The 18,773-nt window shown below is 39.2% G+C and overlaps 1 protein-coding gene across 4 annotated transcripts in view; it reads right to left on the bottom strand.

The window, feature by feature from the left end:
- The window catches only part of PKIB (cAMP-dependent protein kinase inhibitor beta), a 55,147-nt gene that overhangs the window by 9,731 nt on the left and 26,643 nt on the right, over positions 1 to 18,773 (bottom strand). Inside the window, exon 1 of one of the 4 annotated variants that reach the window (XM_066314332.1) lies at positions 12,248 to 12,334. The exons of the other annotated variants lie outside the window; for them this stretch is intronic. The gene's annotated coding sequence lies outside the window, so the exon portion shown is untranslated. Of the gene's footprint in view, positions 1 to 12,247; positions 12,335 to 18,773 lie in introns of those variants that run through there. 4 annotated transcript variants of the gene reach the window in all.

Genomic DNA, 18,773 nt, shown 5'->3' with positions numbered 1-18,773 from the left:
CACTCCATGCAGGAGCCTAAAAGACCAAATACATCACTCCTTGCTATTCAGGCACTTTTGTCAAAAACTTATGAATAGTCTCTGCCTGTGCTATCAGAGAGAGCTATATTTCCCAAACCCTGTTTATTCTGAATGTCCTTTAGTAGAAACAAACTGGAAAGCATGAATTTCTCTCACAAAACAGCTTAAAAATTCAATAGCCAAGTAGTACTTTCAGAGCCAGACTCTTTCTGTGTCTTGAGGGTCACTTACTGTAAGATGCATTTCAGCATCTTAATATATTCAGAAAAAACTTTAATCCTTCAAGTAGTGTTCAGCTTGTCTTTATTTACTTGTAATGAGTGTTCTCCATGCACCTCTACCCCAACAGCTTGTAGGTTCAAAATTTTCTAAGCAAAGAGAACAGAAAACTTATTGAATGAAGTGCTTCCCATTGTGCAACTGAGATGAAAACCACATCTTCTTGCTATGCAATTCCCATGCTTTCACATCCACTTCTGCTGCAGCTGCATCCTCATGTCTTTGTCTCACTAAAGGTCTCAGAATAGGAACATTTTCATTATACATGTTCACGTGATCATTATGCTTTATCCTGAAGCATTTCTGGACCACAGAAACCAAAACCAACCAACCAACCAAACAAAAAACCCAAAAAAAACCAAACAACAACAACAACAAAAACCCAAACAAAAACACACCTAGGAACATCCATGCTTTTAAGGAAGACAGCTTAGAGATTATGATGATAACTAACAGCAATCTGGGCCCTTGCCTAAATTTTGTAAGAAAAATTTCTCTTATGTGTTTTTTCATATCAGGAACATTTGTTACACACAGGCAACCCTACTTCTGGGAAGCACACAGAAAGATAAGCAAGTGTTCTTTACCAATACATCTTTACTGTATGTATATCCAAACACAGGGGTTTCGATTTTGTTTGGCGCTTAGGGAAAAAAATCACACATTTCTTAGTATGCAGAAGCATTATAGCTAACTATATGAACGATAAAAGTGATCCACTAAGAAAAAAGAAGTAAATTTGTAACTTTTCAGGTTTTTTAATGTTATCACTAAACTAGAAACAAAGAGTGCTTTTTATTATTTCACACTAGAAAGATGATTCGGGTTTTCTGTATCAGCTGAGTTGGCCTTTCTCAGAAAAATGTTCTCAGAAAATTTTCTCAGAAAAATTTTTGTTTTCCTATGCAAGGAAACTAAATTATATTCCATCTCGGTAGATCTACAGTGCAGAAGCATGTCCTTCTACATCTGTTTCAGCCTGTCTGTTACAGCCCTATAACACATGATATTTTTGGGATGACATTTGAAAGTTTGGTATATTGTGTAACAGGTTTTCCCTTTTGATTCTTTGCAGTGTATACACCTGTTCAGGCATTTTACACAAAAGTCTTGTATGTTATTTCCGCTCTGGGTATATGACCTGCTCTACACTCTTGCACCAGAATCAAAATCCTTATCAATAGTGTGCAAAAATAGCTTCCATTTTTCATCTTCTTAATACCAAAATGGTCAGACTGGGATATCATGATTGCACCATTCCTCCATTTCCTGGTCTCAGAAGCACTGAATGAATACCCAAGATATTGATCCTGTTGTTCAGAAGCCCATCATTTTAGGGCACAGAATCTGAAAAACTTGGCCAAAGCTGTAGGATCTTTTTCTTCAGAACGGAACTTGGAAACTTTCAGTTGAATTTTCAATCCCTTCCATGAAGCCAGTATCATACTCATGGGAAAGACAAGAGGAGGAAAAATGCAACATAGGACTAATCTTGCTGCCTTTAAGCTTCTGGAGGATGCACAGATACCAATGCTGCAGTTCACCCTCTACAAACCTATACAGAGTAGAAAGCTTTTGTAGAAAGTGAGCTGTGTCTGACCCTTGAGTATGCACAGTGCTCTGATGCACAGGAGAACACATTACAGCTCTATATAATTGCAGCTCTAAATGATGGCACAATTTTCTCTTTGTGAAAGAAAATAAGGGAGAGAGGAGAGGTCATGATAATGACAACTGAATCAGAAGTTATCTGCAGCAAGTAATAAATGAAGTGACATTAGCTGAAGGCAGTCGATACCAGGCAACCAAGCATGTCATTTTCCAAATGTCTGTGAGTGACCAAGAGCAATGACAGACATAAATGTTAGTCAACTTCATGGGAAACACAGTTCAATTCTAACTCATCAGCCACGCTGGAAAGAAATCAAACACATCCCCTACTATGGAATAAGAAATGAAGCTCAGTAGTAACAGATCAACTTACCAACCTAATTCTTCCTCTTATATTTTGTCTGTTCATCCCCACAGAGTTTTCATTTCCTGTTGCAAATGCACATGCCACTTTCTGAGTACAGCCACACAGTTCCAACCTGTTAAATCCTTTCTTAGAATCTGCATCTGGCCTGAAATTCAAGAGAATTTTGCCCACTTTCAGGAATATGTATGAGGAGTAATTTCAGAATTAGAAATAATTTTTATGGCTGCAACATTGCAGTTCGATTTTATTTCTGATCTTTTGCACTGTCAAAGACACATAAGGAATTTAGTATACCCCAGCCTCTCCAATCTCCTTTCTCCTCAGCCTTTCGACTGGGAATTCCTTGGGGAAGCATCATTGAAGTTTTTCCTTCTTCTTTGGTATCTGCTGCCCCCGCATCCCACAAGCACTTCCTGTAACACAGACAAGTCATCTACCAGCATAAACCAGCATATGTACGTCAATCTATATCCTTCGTTAGAAGCAGTAAGGAATTTGGCTCTTTACTTGTCAGCTCTGTGGAATAAAACTATTCTGACAAAACCACTTGGAAAATTGAGGCAAGCTAAGAGCTTGAGGCATACAGGAGTCCACTTACACAATGCACTCCAGAAAAGGAATCAGCCCAGTGTAATGTAAAATGCTTTAGTGAGGAGATGAATTTACAATTTAGCAGAAATACGAGAATGGAACAATCCCATGCACGTAACCAACATGGCGGTGTACCCAAAGTCTCTCACTTTGGGAAGGCCCAAATCTCCTTGAAATCTTACTGACGTGAATGAGGAGTGTTTCCATTTGGCTTAGAGTGAATCTGAGTGTACCTGTACATACAGTATGTTCCCAGGAAGGGAAGTCCTTGTAGAAGTGCTTACAGAAGAGGAGTTGAGGAGCAAGAGGAGTTTCCTGGTAGCGACATGTGGACACAAAGGGTTGAAAGCTGGGAGCACAAGGCTGACAGAGAGTAAAAACCACCAGGAGCTGTAACTGTGTTTCTATGTAAAGAGAGATTACCTGAGGGTCTGTGTGAGACAAAGAAATTACACAGGAAGCTAAAGAGACGCGGGAAGAAAGGAGAGCTCTGGAACCTTACTGAGGAAAAGGAACAAAATCAGTACTGGGGACTTTCTTTGGAAGACAAGGAAGATGGGAGGAAGAGGCTTGTTCAGTCCTGGGGAACACTGCAGGAGACCAGCTCTGGTGCAGGATGAGCAAAGAGATGGACACAATGGAGGCCCTATGCTTAGCAGCAAACTAGCTAGGAAACAGGTTGGTTTGTTTGTTTAAAAACATGTTAACTACACCAAGGGTCTCTCTTCTCAGGGTTTTTTTGAGGGAGATAAATTATTGTGACAATATGATGTGCTACAACACCTTGGCCACCAAATATGTAGTATTTGTGACAACCTTTACAGACTGATATTGTTTGGAGCCCTCAAAAGAACAAGTAACTCCAATAAGAGCTTGTGCACAGAAGTGCCCTGCAGGCGGTACCCTTCCAGGGAGAAAACTCCCTGTTTGTTTCATATTAAGACCTCCAGATTGTCTCTTGGAGGTAGAAGTGGGTTTGGTGAAAGGGTTACCTTTCTATTATGAAACTGGTGAGGGACAGAAGCTTGTGATTCTTTCCATTCAGCAATTAGGTGGCAACAGTCTAGCAGCAAGCAGTGTGAATAGCTGCAGGCACCTTGCTAAGTTCCTAAGCCTCCAAAATGTGGGACTGGGACCATTTCCATTAAAAAGCAAGGATAAGCTCTTAGAAGTACTTTATTGATTTAGCTATGCAAATAAAAGCTGACATTTTATTTTATCTTTGCCACAGTCAAGTATCATTCTGAAATTATTATTATTATTATTTTCTTTCATTTGTATGATTCTTCCTTCTTCAAACTGTCTTGGTTTAGGAAGACAGGTATCTGCCAGGGAAAGCCGGAGAATGTAAACTACCACCACCACTACCCTTCTTCCCAATTATAATTTTTTCAGTTAAAAGCTTTTAGGCAAAAGATTTTGGAAATAGAAATAGCACTTCTTTACTAATATGTAACAAAACAAACAAACACAACTACAGCACTGATAACCAAAACAGTACCAAGAACTTCGAGGACTTGGCTTCACAAAAACCCAGGGCAGTTTGTTCTCGGTGCCCCCGCAGGATCCTCAGAGCACCAAGCTGGGAATAGTGGAAAAAAGAGTCTCGGGCTGGCAATTGCAGAGTGGCAGAAATGTCCTGGCAGAGCAGAGGCAGGGCAGGGGGATGCAGGGTCACGCTGTAGCAAGAGGAGCAGCGCTGATGGAACCACCACAGCAGGGCAGGGCTGGCCCAGCTGTCGCAGGGCGGCAGAGGAGCCCAGAACTCCAGGGTGAGCAGACGATGACAGACTTCCCAAGACTGGGCCGCAGCGAAATCCTCCAGCAAGAGCACCCCGAACGCCAAAAAAACCAGACCCCCCTGGCTGCCTGAAACTGTCCTTTTTTCTGCCCCAAAACCCCACTCCCCTCTGAGCTTCGACCATCTCTTTGTTTTGTTAAATAGTCTTAAGTATGACATTTAGTCTCCTTGGTAACTTATGGGGAAAAAATTCTTTAGAGTAAAAAGGAACAAAAACCCAACCCCCAACACAAACCTACAAGCTGTATTCTTTTAGCCTGGATCAGACCAGGAGACCATCCTGGATCGGATTTACTTCTTCCCTGCTCATCTCAGTTTCACCTGACTGATGTGGGAAAACTTGGGTTTAGCCAGCTTTGGAGTCACAGCCCCAAGCACTTCTTCACCTCAGCATAGGAGAGGATACTCTATGTCTTATAATTACATAGTTTATGTCTGATGAACACTTTGGAAAAGTTTAAGTCCTACCAAATCCACACACCATTCTTATCCGTGAGTAAAACTTTCCTATTTAAGTTTTTTATTTTTGCATTCTGGTTTCAATAGTGCAAGCACACACCAAGAGGAGTCACGATTTCCAGAACAAGAATTACTCATTGCAGTCTGTTAAAAAACAAAAACAAAACCAAAAACAAAACCAAACCAAAACAACAAACAAAAAAACCCAAAGCAACCAAACAAAAAACCACAACAAAACTCCCAACACAAACCATGCCAACAAAAATGAAATGAAACTTAGTATTAAATTGCTAATTACTCATAGAGGACTGGAAACAGCATTTAAAACAAAGTATGCTTAAATATATTCTTTATTGAGTAGTAAAAGTACTAACATACTAATAAAGGCTAATTTTATTTTCTTTACCATGGAAAGCTGCAAGAAAGCCTGCTTGTCTTTGTCATGAGCATGCCTGTAAATCTAACACTTCAAGTTTTTTATTATTCTGCTGGCTTCCTTAAGCACCAGCATGACTGGTTAAGCAGGTGACAACTTCAGCTATTTCAGAAGCATTGTTGATAGAAGCATCTCTACCACCCTCTTCAGCAAATACCAGTCTGAGAGCCCCTCAAATATCTTGCAGACATCACCCCAACACTTCTCTCAAACATGGTTCTTGGGGTCTCAGCACTCTTTGCTTTTGCCATGAAGCTCTGCATAACTATTTGCCCTGTAATTATTCATCTATTTCTCACATCTATTTCTGTCGTGTCTCATACTCCACAAAAGATCTGGGCTTCCTGACATACTCTTCTGCCTCATCCAAGAATACTCCTGGAAATCCAATCCAAAATACCTCATTAGGCATTCTTCACTGAATAGGATGGTGGAATAAGAATCATATTTGCTCAATTCAATAAATGTTTGAATAGTTAATAAAATATTATTTTATTATGTCTGTTCAAGGGCAGTAAAAGTTCTTTGATTTTGTTTATATCAGTGAACTATTGCAAGATAATTCTATAAAGCTATCTCTGCTGGTCTACCCAAAGGTTTTTCCAATCACATGTTTCTAACTAATAAAAGATAATTTCTTTCCCTAAAAACTTTGTCTTGACCATGTCCTTAGACCACCACAGGTGCTAGAAAATCGTTCTGGTTCAGTTTGCCCTCAGGGGAAGATGAACCAACAGAGAAGAGAACACTGTGCTTTTTGGACTAATCTGGTGACTGTTAAAGTAAGCCCAGGCAGGAAACAGCCACTTGGCAAGTGAACTCCAATACAAGGAAAATGGAGATGACCTCCAACTGCAAGTCAACCTGGTGCCCTGAAACAGCCTTTAATGAGTTACTTAAGTTTCCTACTGGTCTCCTTGACATGTCAGTGACTTTAACATTCACAAAGATGAAAAATCAATAGGACATAAGGATACCTTTTGAGAAGTTATATGACTTTGCTGCACTGTCTTCAGCAATTGCATTTTAAATGAGGACCCTCAGTTCCTTGCTCAGTATGTTCCATTTATACTATATTTATGCTTTAGCATATTTTTTTGCCTCAGAAACAGTATGTCTTCTATATTCAACGAATAATTTTTCATTTCATTTCATTCTCCAGCATACATCGTGCTTACTCTAATACAATTTCACTGAGGTCACAGTTTACCTGTTCAATCTTGGCAGTAGTCCTATTTACTGATTTTAATGAAATTACAGCTAGGAAAATGTGCCCCCATCTCATGGTGACTCACCAAGAAAAAAGACTGAGATTTGAGACATCAGTCTTTTTTAGGTTTATAATTTAAGTTAAATAATGACCTTGATTCACAAGACTTTCTCAATTATATTTACAATAGACTTTAAATTGCAAGTAAAAAAATAAATTCAATCAATTACAATTCACTGAGACATATCCTGATGGTACATGTTTGCAATTTGACCCTTCAGTTCCCCACATACTTCATCTAATTGCAAGGGTTGTGTTGCTTCCACTGAAATTTGATAATACAGCCAGGACACAGTACTAGGAATGAGCACTTTGACATTCAAGAGCAGATCACTGAGTCAGATTAGGTGATAAGGGTTATCTCCAGGGGACAGGACACCTGAGGATAGAGTCTGTGGTTACCTGTGTGCCAGAAAATCTGTGACTGCACCATGGTCAGAGACCACAGGGTATTTACACCCACAGGCACAAAGGACCAGAATAACAAAACCCTTGCTTTTAATCCTCTGCCAGAATGTTCTGAGACTGGGGGAAAAGTTTTTTTTCCACAGAATAAAGAATATAGGGGCATAAGTATTTGAGAGCATCCTGTTCTTAAATTTCTGGAAATGAGCCAGCTAAGCAGTGCTCCACTGAGTATCACTGATGAAAGAAATTAAGTAAATCAAAAATCCACAATCCCACAATCTCTTGAGGGGTAATGAAGGAAACAAATAGGCTATATGATTATCCATAATACACATTAAGAATCCTTTCCTTAGAACTTATTTTGGATTAATTTTACACTTCAGGTGAAGGGTTTATCTGCAGTACTATACTTGCTTCCCCCTTCCTACTTTTAGATGACTCTATGTGTTTCCTCTGCCTCTCTGCTGAAAGGATACCATTGATCACAGCAATTTATAAACCTCCCTGACTTTCATGCTGTTTCAGAGTGTCTCTTTTTCCTAAAAGAATAGGTCTAATAGTTAAAATTCATAGTAGTTACAAGTCTAAACAAGTCAGTAAAATACACATGGGATTAATTTGGTTTTATTTCTTTGGCCTTTCAATATACTTGTATTTTATGAAAGTATGAATCATCTCTATTACCCTCTAATGACCTTAGCCTGGGACACTCAACGAGCCTTCCTATCTTAGAGCTTCACAGTTATAGACTAGTTTCATAAAAAGGAAGACATATTTCAATCAAAATTCTACTAAAATATACTAAGAAAATTATTTTATGGTCTCAGCGAGCTTACTTGGCAATTAAGAAAAATTATTGTCTCTCAAAAAATCTAAGCCTTAAGAGCAAATCCCTACCTCCAATAGTTAGAGCCTATCTGTTTTTCAAAAACAAGAACCAAACCCAGAACCCAGACCTTTCCAAAGCATGCATGAGGCTGGTAGGCAAGTAATTTCCAGAGTTGAATTAATGTATTTTAAATTAAATCAATTAAAATTATCTCTAATTAAGGCTGATGGCTTTCAAAGAACCCTTTCCATTTTGATAAATGATCATCCAGTAAACATGCCATGCTATTAAAATACCTGGATTAAGTGTTTTAAATAGGGACCACAAAAAGGTGTATTTATATCTCAAATGATAAGGAGGCTGCAAAAACCACCAGTACATATAGGATGATTTAAAAGATGAAAGTAGAAAGTTCAAGTGTGCTTTTTATAAATTACTGGAATGGAACACTCAGACTTTCAGTACTGAAAAGGAGCATAGAATTTTTAGCAGGGCCTGTTACAGGACAAGAGATAATGGTTTTAAATTGAAGGAGGATCAATTTAGATTAGACACAAGGAAGAAGCTTTTTATAGGAGGTGGTAAAACACTGGCACAGGTTGCCTAGAGAGATGGTGGATGCCCCATCATTCAAAACATTCAAGGTAAGGTTGGATGCGGCAGTAAGCAACCTGATCTTGTTACTGGTGTCCCTGTCATCAGCATGGGGGTGAGACTAAATGAGCTCTCAAGACCTCTCTCAACCCAAATTATTCGACAATTCTATGATTCTAAGTATGGCTGGACCCTTAAGATATTTTAGCTGAGATACCATGATCCACAGAACTTTTATTTAACTTTCTTAATCTGCATGGGCCATTGATGCTTAAGGAAAGTGAAGGAATGAAAACCAAAATATAAACAAGCAATCAAGTCTTCTTCCTATTTGTCATACAAACAACATGAAGTGGAAGTTCCACATACTGATTCCTTTGGATTTAAAAGTTTAACAATCAGTTTGTTTTCTCCTCATCTTTTTAGTTTTAATTTAACATTTAGTCTGCTATATTCTGAGTGAGAGGTGGGTTTAATTTTGACATGTTAGAGCAATGTCATTCTTCCACAAGAGCAGCAGAAGCAACAAGCAAGATCTGTCTAAGCAACTGTTGCTTCCCTTTGGAGCAGAATTGGATAGGATTTTCATCTTGAAAACTCAGAGGAAAAGGAGAACCTGCACTTCCACTGTGTAGGGATGGCACCATGTAATTCCTGAATCACATCAATTTTAATTAAACTATTTTACTAGGTCCAGACAAGAGAGACACCTCTGACTGCTCCTGAAGAGTTGCTTGTCAGTATTCAGGGACTGGCACAGGGTGGGAGAACAGTCAGCTTGGGTTGCTATGGATATGGTGACTGCTTTAATCACTAAGGTCTTTGACATTTCTGAAATTTTCATTTTTTGGTTTCATCCCTGGAAGTCCACAAACTTCACTTGGTTTCCTTGAAAGAGTCCATACACAGCCTCAGTGATAGAGCACATTTCCTAGAAGGGGATGAGGCAATGAAATCCCAGACCTTGCTTGGTTTATCGCAGGAGGATTGTTCCTTTGTGCACTCATCCAGCACTGAGACAAAAAAAGTCAAATCCTGACAGCCACAGAGGTCATGCAGGAGGATGAGACGTCCTTCAACTCTTCTGTTACCTTGAAAGAGACAGCACCAGCCCTGCCTTGCCTCTGCCTACCCTCCCATGGCAGCAAATGCCTTCTCTCCTCTGTCCTACAGCACCAAATTCACACACTCATAGACATGCTCTCTCCATGCAGAAAGTGCCAGTGTCCCCTTCCTCACCCAGCCTCTCCCACCTTGCCCATGGAAAAAGCCTCCACCATCCCTGCAGAGGCTCTTCCCCAGGCAACACAACAGGTGAATCTCCCCACAGAAAGACAGAAAAATGAGCAATCCAACCTTGCAGAGAGGGAGTTACACGTGCCATTTGGTGTTACATCTGCCATTTCAATCCCTTGTTGAAGGCACTTTGTTGCAGGGGGTTGAGGAGCCCAAAAGGACTCGTTTCCCTTTGTGTAAAGATTACTGCTCAGCAGTGACATTTTGTAGCTTTCAGATTTTATGTTTCACTGGAAATAACAGCCTCCTGGCAAGTTCCTCTTAAGGTTTTGCATTGGCATTTGGTCAGAGTGTGTATCTACCTGTGCAATGTGTGGATTCAGGAACTGCAGAATGCTCAGAAACAAATTTTTCTCATCTGCTAAGCTAATGACCTCTCCTAAAATGCCTGTGAGCTCTGAACATTTCCTTATTTAGTTTTGTCAGCATAATTATATTACAGCCTGACACCCGACAGCGTAAATTAATCAGTGTTCTTTTAATTTTTTTATTTTCCATACAAATTCCCCAGAAGTTGTTTTTCTTTTCCCCCATTTTATCTTATTAAGCACAGAAAGAGAGAAAAGGCAAAAAACCAGATAGGCATTATCACTGAGTGAATCTTTCTGCAAGCTCATACTTCTTTTTCTAGATTAGAAAACAACTCTAAGACTATTTTAGAGGACATGTTCTGCAAAGATGTGTCTTTCGAGAAACACAGAGACCTAAGTGCATTGCTTAATGGAAATTCCATAGGAGGATTTCTTTGCGTGGTTTTTTTTTTGTGTTTTCTGTTTGTTTGTTTGGCGGTGTGTGTGTGTGTGTGTGTGTAAGTATGAGTTGAAGTTTCAAAAGAAAGCCTGGAAGTGATACTGACAAGTGCAGATCATTGAGGAATTATGCTGATGTTGTAGTACTCAAAATATTTACTCCTTGGTTTATATACTGGGATTTAGTTCTGCATTAAGACCTATACATTCAAAAGGTCAAAAATAAGAAGGTGCTTGTCATGGTCTCCCAATGAGTGCATATCCTTAGAGACGGTGGGTTCTCTTTTTCTAAACTTCATTCAGCACTAGAGATTAGTACAGCCTACATCTCCTCTCCAGAGCCTTGCATAAATCTGGATGGAAAACTGCAGATAGCGAGATTTCTTTCTGCAGATGACCTTTTGTTCTTGAAGACCTACCAAAAATTACAGGCATGATAACATTTTTCTCTGGTCTTGTCTGCTACATACTTATGTCTCAGTTTAAAATGAGCAGCTGAAAGGTTTCTTTTATTTATAACTTGTGTTTTTCTTAGAAAAAAGTACAGAAATAATTCTGCATTTTCTTGACTGCAGATGAGTAGACATGACTTTTCATGGAACAGGACCTTTATGCAAGTCTCATTTTAGTCCCATTTCAAACATTCTATTCCTTACAACATCAACCAAGCCACAGCATCTTTGTTCAATGAAATGGAGGTTCCGGAGAGCACTGCCAGAAAAGAAATCCCTGCAGATACCCCTCCATAAAATACTTGTGCATGTATGCTGATAGAGGGAAAAAAGAAAGAGCAAGATTTGCTCCTGCCTGAGAAGTTTCAACACTCCTCCCTCCATTGTAGAGCCCTTCACATTTGTGCTGATTGTGTGAAGGCCAAGGACAAGCAAAACCAGCTATTCCTTCTCAATTCAGAGCTGTTTGTGTCCAGTACTCCATCTCAGACTCCTCATGGTCACATACAGCTCCAGAAACCTGGCTCTGATACAGATATCCCTGCAGGGCTGACCTGACAAGTCTGCATTTTAAGGGCCAAATAATTTGTTTCACGCAATGAATCTTTCTTCCCCTCCGAAGGAGGAAATGGTGCACTCACAGAGGAACTGAACTCATTTCTGTACTTCTCAGCAGGGAACTCCCTAAAACACTGATAGTCGTAGCCAAAGGACATAATTTTAACATATAATATGGAGGACTTTTTTGGCTTTTAATCTAACCACATCACTATACCAAACAACAAGCTATTTCTAGTGTTTCAAAGGAGGGCCTAGAAAGACAAATATGACCCCTCAGTGTGTAAAACCCAGCAGTGGGATAACACTGACAAGGCTATGAACATTTAAATAAAGGGGAACTTCTCTGTTTGCTTAGTCTGTTCAAGGCAGTAAGGAAACAAGCACAGCTCCTTAACTAAACTTCTTTAGGAATGGCAGATGCTAATGAAACCTTGTTAAAATGTTATAAAAACAGCTCAAAAGAGTTATAGAACACAAACAAACAGAGTTACAGCAAACAGAGCATAAGAAAAAAGCTACTTACAGGACAGCAAAAAGAGGCTGATGAGTAGTAGAGACACCCAGAAACAACTGGAAAGTGACCTCAAAGTCTGTCTTCTCAGCTGACTACAGCAAAACACCAAGGGAAAGCTGAACTCTTGCCAAGAAGGAAGATAAAGTTGCATGCATTTAAAATAAATGAACAGATTACAAGTTCACATACAGGAGGGCATGTCATGCAGGTAGACTTCCAGACTTCAGCTTTTCATTTAGGGCACTTTTGGTACAAAAATAAATCCTTAACAACAGTGTCATTAAAGGAATTCTTCATCCTCTCATAATGGAAGGCAAACCTCTCTGCACCAGCAGTGCTGTTACATTCACCCCAAAGGTGGCAACAGGTGCTTGGATACTGAGCGAGCAGCAAGACGTGTCTGTCTTGTGGCATTCTGCTATCCAGAGAACAAGTAACTGTGCCATAAAAACTACTTTCACACTGCTCTAAGGTAAATACTACTTTGCCAACACATTTTCAGCAATTATCTAAAGCAGAGCTCACATTTCAGCATGTAAACACAGAGAGTTTCATAGCAGACAAGAAAGGTAGCTGGAAATAACCACGCTGCCTATTTTGTATTAGCTGTATTAGTGGATTTGGATGAAGAATCAACCAGACTGCAAGAGGAGGGTCATTTAGTATGGCTGCTTGGCAATCTGCACAATTCTGCCCCATAAAATGCTAAATACCTTCATGCTCATGGTTCAGGGATGGCTTCAGCCCCACAGCACGGTCTCAAGGGGGGCAGCATGAGCTACAGAAGAAAGCCACTACTCAAGCTGTGCCAGCAGCTCCAGATTCCATTGTCTCCACAAAAATAACCTGCCATCATGTAACTACCAGAGAAGCATATTGCCACTGGAAAAGCCTCCCTGTTTGTAAAAATCAGAAAGGCTGCAGCACACACATATTTTGTGTGCCACGTACATCAGCAGGGCAAAAGAAAGGAAAGGAACAATCAGGAAAAATTAACTTCTTGTTTGAGGAAATGATTCAGTGTTCTGCACCAAGTAAAGGTTGCCTCTATCTGACGTTTTTCAAGGATCAGTCACCTACAAATGCGGGGGGGAGGGGGCCTGGAGGGGAGATGGGGGTTTATTTACCACTAAATAGGTTTCTTCCAACACAGAAGATCCAAGCTGAATAAAATTCAGCTGCTATAAATCTAAAGCAGTCCCACAGGAGTTACATTTCTTTAGATGTGAGATGGGGCAACTGAGATAGGGGTCTTAGCACAAACTGTTCACATCAGCTGATTACTTATTTGCTAGAGTGAGAAAGGAAATATTTCAGTGGATGTCGGTGGACACACAAAGTTAGGTAGCAGAAACTGAAAATAATTTGCCTACATACATATTCTTTTTCTGTACAGTGTCATCTCTATTTCAAATATTTAATGTAGACAGGAAAATAATATTTAAAAAGCTAACAATTTGTTTAAATGGTTACATTAATTTAGCCTTCAAGCAACTTATGGAATAATTTGGGTACAATATGAAATCACACTGAAGTCTACACCAATGTATTCAACAATTCAGCTCTTGGCAAGTATACCCTTTCCTTCCCCAGATTCTCTTTTGGGTGAATATTCTTTTCACTGCACTTTCATGTTGAGAAATAATGAAATCACTTCATGAAACTTAGTACAGATTTTGCGAAGGGCTCAGAGAACTCTTGCCTGTTTCACAGCTATTAGTTATAAAAATGCTGCTCCAGAAAATTTTTAGAATATTAACAAAGCCCAGCTTTTTGAAGTAGATATGGGGTCATCACAGAGAGATTACTGGATTTCAAAATACTTCAAAATAAGTGTGCTACTTTTCAGCTTCCACCTCAACATTTCTGCCACAGTAGCTAATATAATAGAACATAAATTTACAGGCAAACCGCAATCTTGCCTGAAGCTTTTAGCACTCTGTAAAATTAGTTTTCTTCTTGTGCATATCAGCTATGCCTATTTTATTGGTTTTGCTCAATTAACACATGCAGGAGAAAATTCAGTGATATACCTGTCCTTGGCTACTGGTTACTTAATATGCTTCATTTATTTTAGTATAGTTGGTAAAGCAAAGCAAGAATGGATTTCTAATTAAGAACAAGGGTCTGAAGAGAGTAGTGTGAACACAGGGAGACAGAAAATTTTATTAGAGTCACACTACCTGCAGAAAGGAGCTATATGGTTGATACCATGATGATGCCCACACACAGCTCAGCTGGAGTAAGGCAATGGCCAACAGCACCATTAGCCCTTTTCCCAAGCTATTGTCTTCCTTTCCATTCCCGCTCCCTTCAGTAAAACATGCCTGGTATTAGCAGGGAAGCATCAAATTGTGAATGTTATCTCAAGTTAAAATGCTGTCTTGTTCCAAATCTGTTGCTCACCTGAAGACCAAAACCCATGCTTTTACTACATTACTGTACAAATTGTTAGTACAGTCAGTGCTTTGAACCACATCCTTAGCCCAAAATGCTTTCTTTGCACACATGCCCTTTCAAACCTGACATTTTGTGTATTGATTTTGGCTGCTTTATAGGTACTTAAGTGCTGAGAAGAAGAAAACACCACGCACATACAAAAGGTCTGTTGATGGGTTCTCTCTCTTCTATTTTGAAGCACAAAAGCATTACACATCTTTGAAGCTCTTCAGGGATCCTACCAGCTAAAGGATAGATTTTTTTTTTAACAGTTACTGCAGCTTCCAAAACTGCGACTTAGAAACCAAACTTTCACACTTAGAAGTTTAGTGAGTGGCTTGGTGCCAGATAAACTAATGATCTAAGAGCTTCCTAATATGCAGCAGGATGCTTTAACGAAAGTTTGCCCATTACATATTTAAGAACATATTATTTGCTGTAAACTTGGATAAATTTTGTTGGTCTAGCAGCAGTGAGAGCATTCAGAGACTCTCAAACAATACACTTAAGTTGTGCAAAGTCTACCCTGGTATGTCATCCTTTATTAAGCTACTTTTGTACTTTCAATACATTTATTTTTTCAAGTAATACTGAGACTCTTGGTTTTTCTACCAAAAAAAAAAAAAAGTACTATTTATTAAATTGCTAATATATGAATGAAGTATTCTGAACTTGAATTTAGTGCACTTGAGAAGCTTAGCTAAGTCTTTTTATAGACCAACTAAGCTATCTTGTATGAAATTTTTAAAGAAATCAAAATTAAGACCATTGGATTGATGCCCAGAATGTTCTCATGTTTATCACACAGATATAAAGACATTTTAGCTTATTTGTAACATGCATTTATTTTGTATTGTTAGGTGTGGACATCCCTACACCGATGTCTGAGGAAATATGTCATCCAGTTTATCTCTGAATGCTCTTACCATAGCCATTACGGTGAAATAACTAAGGATGAAAAGAAGTTCTCTGAATTTCATTGGATATTAAACTGTTTGGGGTTATCCTAAAGTGAATAAAGGTGGAGTTAAGCTCAGTGCAAGCAGCCATTTGCAAAGTAAAACCTTTCGTGGACGATTGTGATGAAGGCCCACCACTGTCCCTGGAATTGATCATGCCTTATTTCTTGTTTCACGCACCACAATTCCTCACAGCATCTGGGAGTGGATTTTCTTCATTCTTCAGCCAAGAACATGTCTATGTATGACAGGTGCCATGACACTTTTGCTTGAGGTAGCAGATCTGCAAAGTAGCAGATAAGCCAAACTACAGAAATAGATGCTGAAGTTTCTTCTCCCAAGCCGTATGCTTCAGAAAATTACTTCAACCTACAAATTTCCTACATGAAGAAAGAACCACCTGGAACTAACCAAAAGGTAACACCTGGGGAGGGGCCTGCCTAGGGATCCCACCTGTCACAGACTGCTCTGGGTTGCTAGGCAGCACCTGCATCTACTCACTGCTCACTTCAGCTGATAAAGAAATCATCACCTCTACAATGACTCCTTCAAACCACCAGGCATACTTCATTCTTCCTTTTGAAAACATGCCCAGAGGAATACCTTGGGATTTGAAGAAAAATTGCCTGGAGCTGCTATCTCCTAGGTGAATGCTTTGATCCCCAGGGAAGAAGTTAAGTTGAGCAATAGCACTTTCCACTGTGCAGAAATATTGCAACTTAAATTCTGTTTTTGTGATGTCAAGTCAAGTTTTGCCCTAGTCTTTACACTTTAACCTCTAAGACAATGCTTTAACTGAGTGGAAAAAAAAAAAAAGTCAAATACTAAAGGAGGTCAGTGTAAGCTGTGAGACGCACACAGATAAAGAGACTACAAACATGTCTAAAATAAGCAGAAGTTATTTATGCAATTATTTTGCACCCTCTGGGCATCAATTTTTGTGTTTGTTGCGTGTCTCCTACTGTCCCCTCAATCCCCAAACAATGACAAGCTGCACCAAGTTCAAGAGCTGGATCATCACATAATGAGGCCTGAACTGATGCCAACATGTACTTTATCACACATCACAAAATGCCCCTTGTTTTTTTCTCCTCACCAAATAGAAAGCTGATTTGCCCAAGGTCAGAAAAGCCTTGCTGACATGGCTTTTTTGGAAAGAAGTTCTCAGGTACATCCCAAGTTAACCACTGAAGTTGAACTTAGTGAATTCTGCAACTGCTAAGAAAACAGCGATGACCAATTCTCAAGGTGGCCTAACTGGATGAAATGAAGTGACTTTTGATAGGCAAACTTATTATTCCACCTCTCTGTCAACCCAAGCCCTGGGTGTATTCTGAGAGAGACTCTTTGCTCTCTTTATTGTAAACCAATCTAGCAAGTTTCTTCTTCAAAGTAACATTTTTAAGGAAAAAATGTAATACCAAACATCCAATAGAGGCAAAAAAAAAAAAAAAAAAAAAAAAAAAAAAAAGGTGTTCTTGTTATATACTTCAATATAATTTCAGAAACTTTACACTCATTAATCCACATTAGAAATTTGACCTTGCAGTCCCTTCAATTTTAAGAAAGAAAAGAAATTCTGGAATTTCCCTAGTATTATTTCAGATTTATTATTAAGTCATTATTTCAGACTACTCATAGGCACACTTTGGATGATGTCTTTGTATCTGCCCATTCTGAATGAATTCTGACTCTGCTGCTGAAGAAAAGCATGAGCTTTCTGAGCTTTTCTCAAAGTCAGCTGAAGAAATGAAGGGAACGAGTAATATAATTAGGAAGAGTACAAAGTAGTTCAACTTTATTCTGTCTAGTCTTCTAAAAACAGTTCTGCATATAAAAATGAATTAGGGTCACTGCTTCTGGGACAACTAAAAAAAACCTATTTAAATCAAAGCAAGGAATCCTGCTTGACTTTGCTGAATACTTTCTGAACAGATGGAGTGCATGAGACATGAAGAAAGGTCTGGGAGGAAGCAAATTCTCATGGGCCCTCAGAGGCCACAATTCACTGGTGCTTCAGAATATCAACACCGATACATTTAGGAATACACTAAAATGTCTGTATCCTGACAAAAAAAAAAATTAAAAGAATAATCAATTCTTTCATGGTGAAAACAAGTCAACAAAGCAAGTTTCTTCTCTTCAGATGGGAGTAAATAGATGAGGCAGTCAGGCAGAAATCAGTAACTTAAACTTCAGCATTGGTCATAACCATCTTCTTCCCCAGGCAGATTTACAAGGCCACAGGGACAGGCTGGCGTAAGTTTGAACTCTGGTACAGAATCAGTCAAGGTGCTGACTGGGTGTGAAACGTTTTACACTTTCTCATGCAAGAAATCACTCAGTCTCTTGCCAATGACACCTGGTCTTGCTGTATGTGGTTTAATTTTTTTTCCATCTATTTTTTTTGCCTAAATGTGAACATGTATCCCACTGTCTTTGAGCTCATTTCCTGCTCCTGCTTCCAGAAATTACTCCACTTTATTTTGGACCCTGAATACAAGTTTTTTGAACTTGCTTAAGGCTGGAACACTAGACAGTGTTATTTTCATGGAGCAGAAAAACCCCTTCATTTTTGCAATACAAAAATACCTCAGTTAAGAGTTTGCTATAATTCTGTTCTGCCTTCCTGCTAGTTACTGCTGTGCCTTTTTGCCAGCCACCATCTTGAAAAGTCAAATATCTGCTTCCAGATGAGCAACAATGTAAGGAATTATTCTAAATAAAATATATGGCAGCATGAAAAAAAGCAAACATTTTCTTGCTTGGACATCTGCCTAAAAGTCCTGGCTAAGCAACCCTCTTATGAAGAAGACAAAATAGGAGTTTGTCCACATCACAAAACCAGCACACTTTTCATCATGTCACCAAGGTGGACAACAGCAGTGTAACCCTCCATTGTTTGTAGGTCTCTGAGAGCAGGACAGGAGGAGGTGATTGGGACAGAGCCAGAAGTAGAGGACAAATCAAGGCTGCAAACTCAGTTATAAAATCATAGAATAATTCAAGTTGGAAATGACCTCAGGAAGTCATCTACTCCAACCTCCTACTCAAAGCAGAGTCAATAACTAATTCAGATCACACTTCTCAAGGATTTGTCCTTTCAGCTATTGAATATTTTCAAGGATAAAAAAATC

This window comes from Sylvia atricapilla, chromosome 3, assembly GCF_009819655.1.
Source record: "Sylvia atricapilla isolate bSylAtr1 chromosome 3, bSylAtr1.pri, whole genome shotgun sequence".
In the NCBI taxonomy this organism is placed as follows: Eukaryota; Metazoa; Chordata; class Aves; order Passeriformes; family Sylviidae; genus Sylvia; species Sylvia atricapilla.
Note: the sequence above shows the minus strand (reverse complement) of the source record. Positions and strands in the feature narration are given on the sequence as shown.